Raw genomic sequence first — 9,272 nt, forward strand, 5'->3', positions numbered from 1 at the left:
GCATTATCCGAGTACCCCATCTTTATCGATTACCTTACCTCCTCCTTTACTCGTGCTCTCTTACTCGTTGTTTCTACTTTTGAGAATTGAATCATTGTCACACTATCACTACTGATCTTTCACATAGCTAAGAAGCGGATTAAATGTTTTTATTCCCTATTCCCTGTGGATTCGATACCCGCTCATCCGGGATTATTACTTCGACAAACTCGTGCACTTGCGGGATATACGCAAGGGGATCTTGTCAAATGCAATCTACAATGTAGACGTGTGCCCATTTATGTTGTCTCGATGAAGAGTGTGGATTCAGGATTGTTTTGGCAGAGTACTGTAGCAAGTACTGCAGTAAATAATTGTAGCAGTTACTGTTTACAGGTCATAAAAAATCGATTTCCTGGAGATTAACACAGTCGTGTGGAATATTCACATGTCGGTGTGAATGCCCGATTCAAGCACTATTTATGTTGTGATTTCAGCCCGATTTCATAATCCTTTTTTCCATCTTTTGGTCATCGTTTGGCCATCTTTTCTCCATCGTTGGAGGTGCCCATAGCTAGGGTTTGGAGATGCGTTGGCAAGGCTTTTGGAAAGGTTTATGGCCTTTGACACCACGTTTCCTTTGGAAAAGAGTTATTGGGGGAGCTTTCATCGGCATTGATATGGCGAGGTGTGCCCTAGGCTTAGTGAGGGAACCTTTGGAGAAGACGCGGACACTCCACAAGACCATTGACATGAATTCCAAGGTGGTCTTATTCATGGATTGCATATTGATAAGTGCTCGAGTAGGCATACTTTTATATATGTTTTACATGCAGTGAGGATCATTTTTACCTTGGTTTATGTTTCATATTGTGTATTTGGTGTTCTTTTATGCATATAGGTTGTGAATGCCTTCAAGAGTTAAAAGGAAGCAAAGATAGGCTATAAAGACATAATGTTGGGAGTTCCTGTTCAACTAAATGACCAAGCATTGAAAGGAGTTCATGAACATGGAGATGTGTGCCAACTTCCAAGAGGATTCAAGTCAATTCACTAGTTGGAAGGGCACAAAGGCAGCCACATCTTCATGTTCCTTCTCTTTGTGAAGATTTTAAGACCTCTCAAAGATATGTCGATGAAGAAAAGTCTTATAGCCTACCACATGGACGTGTGCCTAGACATGTGGCCTCAAGAGAAGAGTGTTTGGACCGCGTTTTATGAAAAGTACTGTAGCGAAATTACTGTTCATATGCCCGCATGGAAATTCCTGCAGCCCATGCGGGCGCATGGAAAATCCATATGGTCGCGTGGGAGCACGTGACAGACGCGGTTTAAGGCCTATAAATAGCCATTTTGCCCTATTCTTTCTCATCTTTTGTGCGGCTCTTGAGGGGTGAGACGGCAAGGGTTTGGAGAAGAGGTCTTTACCGATTTAGAGGGTATTCTTCGCCAACTTTGATAGTTTTCCTTCACCGTCATAGCATTTAGGAAGCCACCAGGGACCTAGTTTCAGAGAGAAATCCTTCAAGACGTTGAACTACCCATCAAGGCCAATCATCACGAATTCAAGGGGGTTTTTTCTATGGTTTTTGTTGCTTTTCATTGTATTAATCATTGTTTTGTAACTTTCCCCATGGATGGCTAAACCCTAGTAGGTATTTGGGCATGTAAACCTTAGGATCTATTCTTTTATATTGATTTGCTTTATGTTTCTAGTTAATCCGAGTTGATTTGAGTTTTAATCTTGTGTTCCCATTGCTTGTATGTTTAATTGATCGTTGTGGTTGATTATATATGCATGATTTGTTACTTTGATGAGAGAGAGGTCTCCGTTAGAGTTAGAACTTCAAGGTTAAAGAGGATTGAGAGGGTGAGTCATGAGATAGTGGAGCATCCTCTTTCCCTTCCGATTAAGTGTTTCCTATCTCCCTATTCCCTAGACTCTATGCATTCATATTTGGCGTGAGGCGTGAGATTGAGAGATTTCTCCACCAAGACCTTGTAGGGGGTTAGGGATCCTTCTCTGGGAATTAGGATTGGATCTATCTTTAGGAATCGGTTTCACTCTTAGGTGTCCCTAAAGCTTATCGCGGTCATATGGGGTGTGAGGTGTTGTGATTGAGCAATTTCTCCACCGGGACCTTGTAGGGGACTAGTACTGGTGGCTTGGAGACAAGGGCTGGTTGTTCTTGGATTGCCTCGACTCATTAGACTCGGCTTAGAAGCATTTAGCGAATCTTGAACTTCATGTTAGATCCTAGGGGGAGCATTGCCCGGGTACCTCATCTTTATTGATTGAGATTTTTCCTCTATTTCACCCTTGCATATTTGTCTCCCGTATTCATTTCTTCTTACAACAGATCACCATACCTTTCCATTTATCATTAGGCTAGAAAGCAAAGAAGAAGTTAGTACTAGTAGCCCTGTTCCTAGTGGATTCGACTACATGACTCACCAGGTAATTATTACTTCGACACTCGTGCACTTGCGTTTTACACGCATATTCGGACGTGTCACATATTTTTACTTTTGATTTCATTATTGATTGTATTTTGCTCAATGGAGAGCTAAACCCCTAGTGGGTACTTGGAGTTGTAAACCCTAGGGTAATGTTGATTCTTTGACCTTTTATTATGCTTTCTTTAATTGATTTTTTAATTGAGGTCCAATATTGAATGCTTGTTGAGTTGATTTTTGATAAGTGCTTGTGCGATATGAATGCGAAGCATTATTTCCTTATGTTGAGCATTACTTTTCTCGGGTTTTTTACACTAATATGTGTGTTTTTATGTTACATTTATGCAGGTAGGGTTGTGAAACCAATCATGAAGGAAAGAAGCCAATGTGGATTACAATGCACTGATTTTGGAGGAAATCTTGCTAAGGTTCAAACGCGAAGACATAGGTCGGGTGTGAGATGCTAGAGTGTGTGCCAACCTCCTCGTATTTGAGTGAGCACAACCATTTGGAGGGGCACAAAGGCAGTCACACTCAAGCACTTTGACTTATGCACATAGAACAAGATTTCCATCAACTTGTCCGTCATTGAAGAAGCAAAGCGATCCACGGCATAAACGTGTGCCCGTTTATGTTACCTCAATGAAAAGTGGATTCGGGAGAAGTTCTACGGCTCTGACATCGTGATTCATTTAGGAAGAAGGTTGGTAGGGGAGCTTCGATCGAGGCGTATCCTATACCGGACGAAGGAATCTTCGGATGACGAGTAGAGGACTCTCCACAAGACCATCGACACGAACATCGAGGGGTTTCTTTATGGATTCATTGCTTTTACATTCGATTTCTTTGATTGTATTAAGCTCCACGGAGAGTTAAATCCCTAGTGGGTACTTGGATGATTGTGAACCCTATGATGTATTCGTTTCATTGAACTTCTTTGTTATGCTTTCAATAAATTGATGTTTATTGTGAGTTCCAACCTTGAATGCTTGATTGTATGAACATTTCCCCTAGAGTGATACTAGGGTTGAGAGTTCTTGTTGGTAACCTTGTGAGTTTGTAACACACCACGAGCGTTAGACAAAGCTAGGTTCGAGAGGTTTGAGAGGATGAGTCGAGAGGTACAGGAGCATCTCCTTTCCCCTCCGGCGTGATAGATTCTACCTCCATTCCTTGTGTTCTTTGCAGCCATAATAGAGTGAGTGGTCTAAGGGTTGAACCTCCGCTGGGGCCTAGTTGCGCATGTAATGGAGTGAAGCGTTGAGAGGATCTTAGTATCTAGGGCTTAATTGTGGCTAGGGACCTTCCACCTGGACCAAAGGGTTAGGTCTATATTTAGGAAGAGATTTATCACTTGGAATCCCTAGAGTTCATTGCAACTCTATGCGAGTGCGAGGTGTTGAGATTGTTCGATTTCTCCTCCGGGACATGTATAGAGTTAGGCATAGTTGACCTTAGATTTGGGACTATGTATGTAAGGATTTCCATGACTCACCATTGCATTGATTAGGAAGCATAATAGAGAGTTCTTGCAGTTGAAGCGATTATCCTAGGTGAAGCATTATCCGAGTACCCCATCTTTATCGATTGTCTTACCCTCTTCTTACTTTTGCTCTTTCACTTGTTGATTTTATTGTTGAGAATTGAATCAATTTCACACCTATCACAATTGATCTTCCCCATAGCTAAGAATCAAATTAAGTATTTTCACTCCCTACTCCCTGTGGATTCGACCCCGCTCACCCGGGATTATTACTTCGACAAGCCCGTGCAGTTGCGGGATATAAGCAAGGGGAACTTGTCAAGTTTTTTACGCCGTTGCCGGGGAGTTAGGCGTTTAGAGATACTTTGTACTTTGTTTTCTTAGCTATTTACCCTTCATTCTATTACACATCTCTTCTCTATCACTGTTCTGATTTGTTCTAAAATTATTTCACACTTTCTTATTCTTCTATCATTCTCATTTGTTTTTCTTTTTGTCATGTATTACTTTTTTTCTTGCAAGGATTTTTAAATGATGATTGACCCGATCGTTGCTCAATAATTGCAGGTTGAAGCTTTGAGTGAAAAAGTTGATAGAATTTTTTTGCTTCACAACAATCGAGCATTCCTTGTTGCAACACATATCATCCAATTGAAAAGGGCTACCCAAACTTCTTGTGGAATAGTGATGGACAATATTAGGAAACCCCTCAAGAGGAAAGTCAAAAGGGTGAGATACTCGGAGAGGATGCATTTCAGTTGCAAAGAGTATTAGCTAACTTTATTGAAGCATCTGATGTCTGCGTCCAAAATATGGAGACCACACTAAGATGTCATGAAGCCTCCTATAAAAACCTTGAGCATCAATTAGGAGGGATACTTGACACACTCTCCAAGGAACAACAAGCATTTGAGCAAGCAATTCAAGTTCCTTGTAGAGATAATGTGGCAGTGAACGACAATGAAGAAGTTGGACAAATTGAGTACATTGGTGTAGAAAATGAAAAGGAAGAAGCTGAATACCATTTTGAGATTTTGGAGAGTGTGAATGAAGATTGTGCTTGTGAGAGAGAAACTTTTCAAGGGGATTTGCTAGTGTCATGTTCCTTTCAAGCTGAAAATACACAAGAAGAAGTAAATCCTAAGGTAATGGAACAAGCACCACTCTTTGGGATTGATCAATTCTTAAATTGCAAGAAAGAAATTTTGGGCTTGGGAGAAGATGTGGGTAGGAGATTGAAACCATCCAATGACCCACCTATGCAACAAAGGTAAGATGGTTGGACTCTCCAACAAATATTCCACCACGGCAATTAGATTTTTGGTTTAAAGGAAGTAGCTATGCAATATCTAGTCGGGAGGAACACACTCTTTTCAAGCCCCCATAAGGTAAGGAAGAGGTACGTTAAGCTAAGTGACGTAAAACAAGCGCTTCTTGGGAGGCAACCAAAACAATTACAGTTTTCCTAGTTTTTACTTTAGTGTTTGCATGAATAAGAGCTTGAGTGTTGGTGTTTGGATTCTTATATGCCATTGCTATGCTTTTCTTGTGGACTGTTGGTGTTATCTTGTGCTTTCATGTGTTTTGATGAAGTTTTGGTCGTTTGAGCTATTTCACATGTTTTTCACTGGCAAAACTTACATATTAGGGCAGGCTCTAAGTGTGTAAACATGTTAAAAAAATTTTCTGCAGAGCCTGCAGAATTTTCTATGCCATCCGGAGAAAACACACGGGCGTGTCGAATTTCCGGACGCCCGTGGATTTGCACTATGAGCTCATCCAGAGAAGGCACAGGGGCGTGCGGCTGCCCTTGTGAACAACCATGCGACTGTCACACGACCGTGGGTAATTTCCGCACGGGCGTGTGAATTCCTGCAGAGTTGGGCAGTTTATCCCGAGAGCACACAGGGGCGTGGACTCGCCCCTATGGGCGACCTTGTGAACCACACACGGGCGTGGGTAATTTTCGCACACCCGTGCGAATCTCTGCAGAGGATCTCTCCATCGTGAGAAGACACAAGGGCGTGCGTTTGCCCCTGTGAGTAGGGCCTGTGAATGTCCACGCCCGTGTGGAATTTTCGCACGGGCGTGGGTCTTAGAGAAATTTTCCCGGTTGCATGGAGAGTCCACAGGGGCGTGCGTCTGCCACTGTGGGTCGGGCACATAGGTGTGGGTAGTTGCCACACACCCGTGTGGATGTACAGAAATGCTAGAACCACACGTTTTCTTTAAAATCTTTTCGGTTTTCTTTATCTTTTCACCCTCAAACGGTTTGAGAACACATCCTTGCTCTATCCTGACCTCTCACCATCATTTTAGAGGGTTGTTAATTGAGTTTTCTGGCCATTTTATAGTCTTTCATTCTCATTCTGTCGGTAAGTTTCTCTTTCTCTTTTATTTGCCAATCTTCATTTATTTTGCAGCACCAGCGTCTTCTTCACTAGCAATGGAAGCAAATGTACTAGCTATTAACACCGACACTTGAGGCGTCTTTACCTTCCTTGTTCTTATTTTTCGCATTTTACTTTCTGCATTTTATTTTGGATTTGTATACTCAGAAAGGATTTTCCTTCTGAGTATATTTTCATTTTGTTGTCTCGAGTTGTATTCATTGCTCTATCTTTTGTATACTCGAGTTATTTTTGGTTTTCTTGAGCTTCACTGAACCCCCTCGTGTATGTGTGCAGATGGTCTTGTCATCTTGGGAATTGAGAATTAATCATGGGCACGGTCAAGGTGCTTCGGCACTTGGCCGTGTGAGCTGATAAACGCCTAAATGTATGTATTTTATATGTATTAATCTTGTATCATTTGTGAATATGTTAACGAATTGATGCCCATTTTATGTCTAAATTGGTCATTTCGGTGTTCCAGGTCTTAAATGAGTCGAACGATGCTCAAAAATGTAAATCGGATGAATTCGACACCAAAAATGGCATTTTTGGGGTACCAGCACTGTAGCGAGGTCATTGTTCTTGCTGCGGGCCTTTGGCTGTGAGTTTCACGGGCTCCATGCGCCCGCATGGGTGCCCGTGAGGTTTCCTGGAAATTCTCAGTACTCGGTTACTGTAGAGAATATACTGCTGCAAAATACTATAGCTGAGTACTGTAGCACCGACATGTTTTCTGGGCATTTGGCTGTGAGCTTCACGGGCTCCATGCACCCGCATGGATGCCCGCATGGACTGACGGGATATAAATGAAACCGATTTTTCTAGGGCAAAGGGGGGAGTTTTTGGGAGAGTTCTTGGAGCCGATTTTCACCAGTCTTTAAGATCACACGTTTTGGAGAAGGGAAATCAAAGGGAGAAGCTCGGTTTTGGCTAGATCTTCATCGATCTCTTCTTTGGGAGTTTGTAGACGATGAGGGAAGCCGCCCCCATCGCGGCGTCCGTGGAAGCATTTCCACCTAGCTTGGCTTGTCTTCCTACTTCTATTGTTTGAGGGAGTTTTCTTATGCCATTTGTAGTTGTTTTCATGGACTTGTTGCTTGTATTTGTTTGCATGGACGAGTAGACCCCAAGGTCACCGGATGCCGGTGAACCTTGGGGTGAACTTGTGTATTTGGATGATTTAATTTTGTCTATTGCAATTGTTATGTATTTGTGATTCATTCTTGGTGCATTTGATGTGTTGCTTACATGAGAACTCTGTAAACCAACTGCTAGGTTGTAGTTGGTAGCATGACAATCGCCCTTGTACTAGACACACCAAGTTTGGAAGGGATTCATGTACGAATACGCCGTGACCATCGGGTATTCTGTACCCCTCCACCATTAGGGCTAGACCAAGTTGTGTTCCGGTCCTAATTAGGGATTTGCCCACTTGTTAATGCAATCATATGAGGATTTGATCAGAAGAAATTCTGTGTCAGTACTTATACCGGATTAGGGGTTAATTGCCGTGACCATCAGGTTGATCTACTTTAGGAAATCTCTAGGTCCAAACCTTCAATTGCATGACATTCTTAGCATCCTTTGCACTTTAGTAGCCCCTAGGGAATCCGCATCCGTGACCATTTCTTTCCCCTGATTTTATACCCCTACCTTATCATAGACTCCATTTGTAGTTCTTTTATTTCAAGTAATAGATTAGAGAAACCCTTCGAATTATTCGGCTAGACAATACGCAAAGACGAAGTAAGAGTAGATTCTTGGGCCCAGGGAATACGCCCCTCTCGTGCTCGCACGAGGGGCATTACTTGACGACTCTATGCACTTGTTGATCGCTCATCATGTTTTTGCCGCCGTTGCCGGGGAACGAACCCGGGTCACCCGCGTGACAGGCGGGAATACTCACTACTATACTACAACGACAAGTTTTTGGCGCCGTTGCCGGGGACCCACAAGGAATACTCGGAAAACTTAGAGTTTATTGATTTAGCCATTATTTCTTCAATTATGCACATTTGATTCTTTTTAGTCATTTTTGCACATATTTTTCCTTTTACTTGCCTTTATTTTGTTTTACTATCGTCCTCTTATTTCCTAATCATTGACTCTCATTACTGTGCAAGGCACCATCTTATGACACGCGCCAATCAAGCAAATCTTGTAGAACCTGTCAATGAAATCGAGAGAACCTTGCATCAAAGACTGAGAGAGGTGGCTGAGAGTTCAGAACATCAAGGAACACGAGTTGAGATTAGTGATCCTTCAGTCATGGCAGAACCAAGGCGCACCTTGTCTGATTATGAAAGACCTCAGTTTACTGGTGAGGAATTCAGTGTGCATGCTCCCACCGTGCCTGCTAATAACTTTGAAATCAAAGCAACCACAATTGCGATGGTCCAAAATTCCATACAATTTGATGTGTTGGCTGATGAAGACCCGCATGCTCATTTGTCTCGCTTCCTCCAAATTTGTTCCACCTTCAAGATTAACTCAGTGTCCGATGATGCGATAAGATTGAGATTATTCCCTTTCATTCTAAGGGGAGCAGCATATAGATGGCTCACTTCATTGGCTCCGGGATCGATCACCACATGGAAGAAAATGGTGGACAAATTTCTTGCTAGGTATTTCCCACCAAGCAAATCCGCTAGATTGAGAAAAGAGATTTCTGCATTCCGACAAGGGGACTCCGAGACACTCTTTGAGGCACATGAGAGATTCAAGGATCTCCTACGCAAGTGTCCCCATCATGGCTTTTCCTCGTGGATGAGGATCTAGATGCTTTGCAATGGCCTGAATTATACAACCAGACAGCTCATCGATGCTGCAACAGGGGGGTCATTGAGTAGTAAAACCGCTGAGGATGCTGAAATCTTGATTGAAAACATAGCAAGTAATGAGTGTCATTGGTCTACTAGGCAAAAACCCCCAAAGGCAGCTGGAATTTATGAGATAAATGA

General features: G+C 42.5%; 1 non-coding gene across 1 annotated transcript; it reads right to left on the minus strand.

The window, feature by feature from the left end:
- Nucleotides 1-8,961: 8,961 nt before the first annotated feature.
- On the minus strand, nucleotides 8,962-9,068 carry LOC120272943. The gene has a single exon (XR_005540474.1). It is a non-coding gene; the product is annotated as a small nucleolar RNA R71 (small nucleolar RNA).
- Between the last annotated feature and the right edge of the window lie 204 nt (nucleotides 9,069-9,272).

The sequence above is a fragment of the Dioscorea cayenensis genome, chromosome 11 (genome assembly GCF_009730915.1).
Source record: "Dioscorea cayenensis subsp. rotundata cultivar TDr96_F1 chromosome 11, TDr96_F1_v2_PseudoChromosome.rev07_lg8_w22 25.fasta, whole genome shotgun sequence".
NCBI classification, from domain to species: Eukaryota; Viridiplantae; Streptophyta; class Magnoliopsida; order Dioscoreales; family Dioscoreaceae; genus Dioscorea; species Dioscorea cayenensis.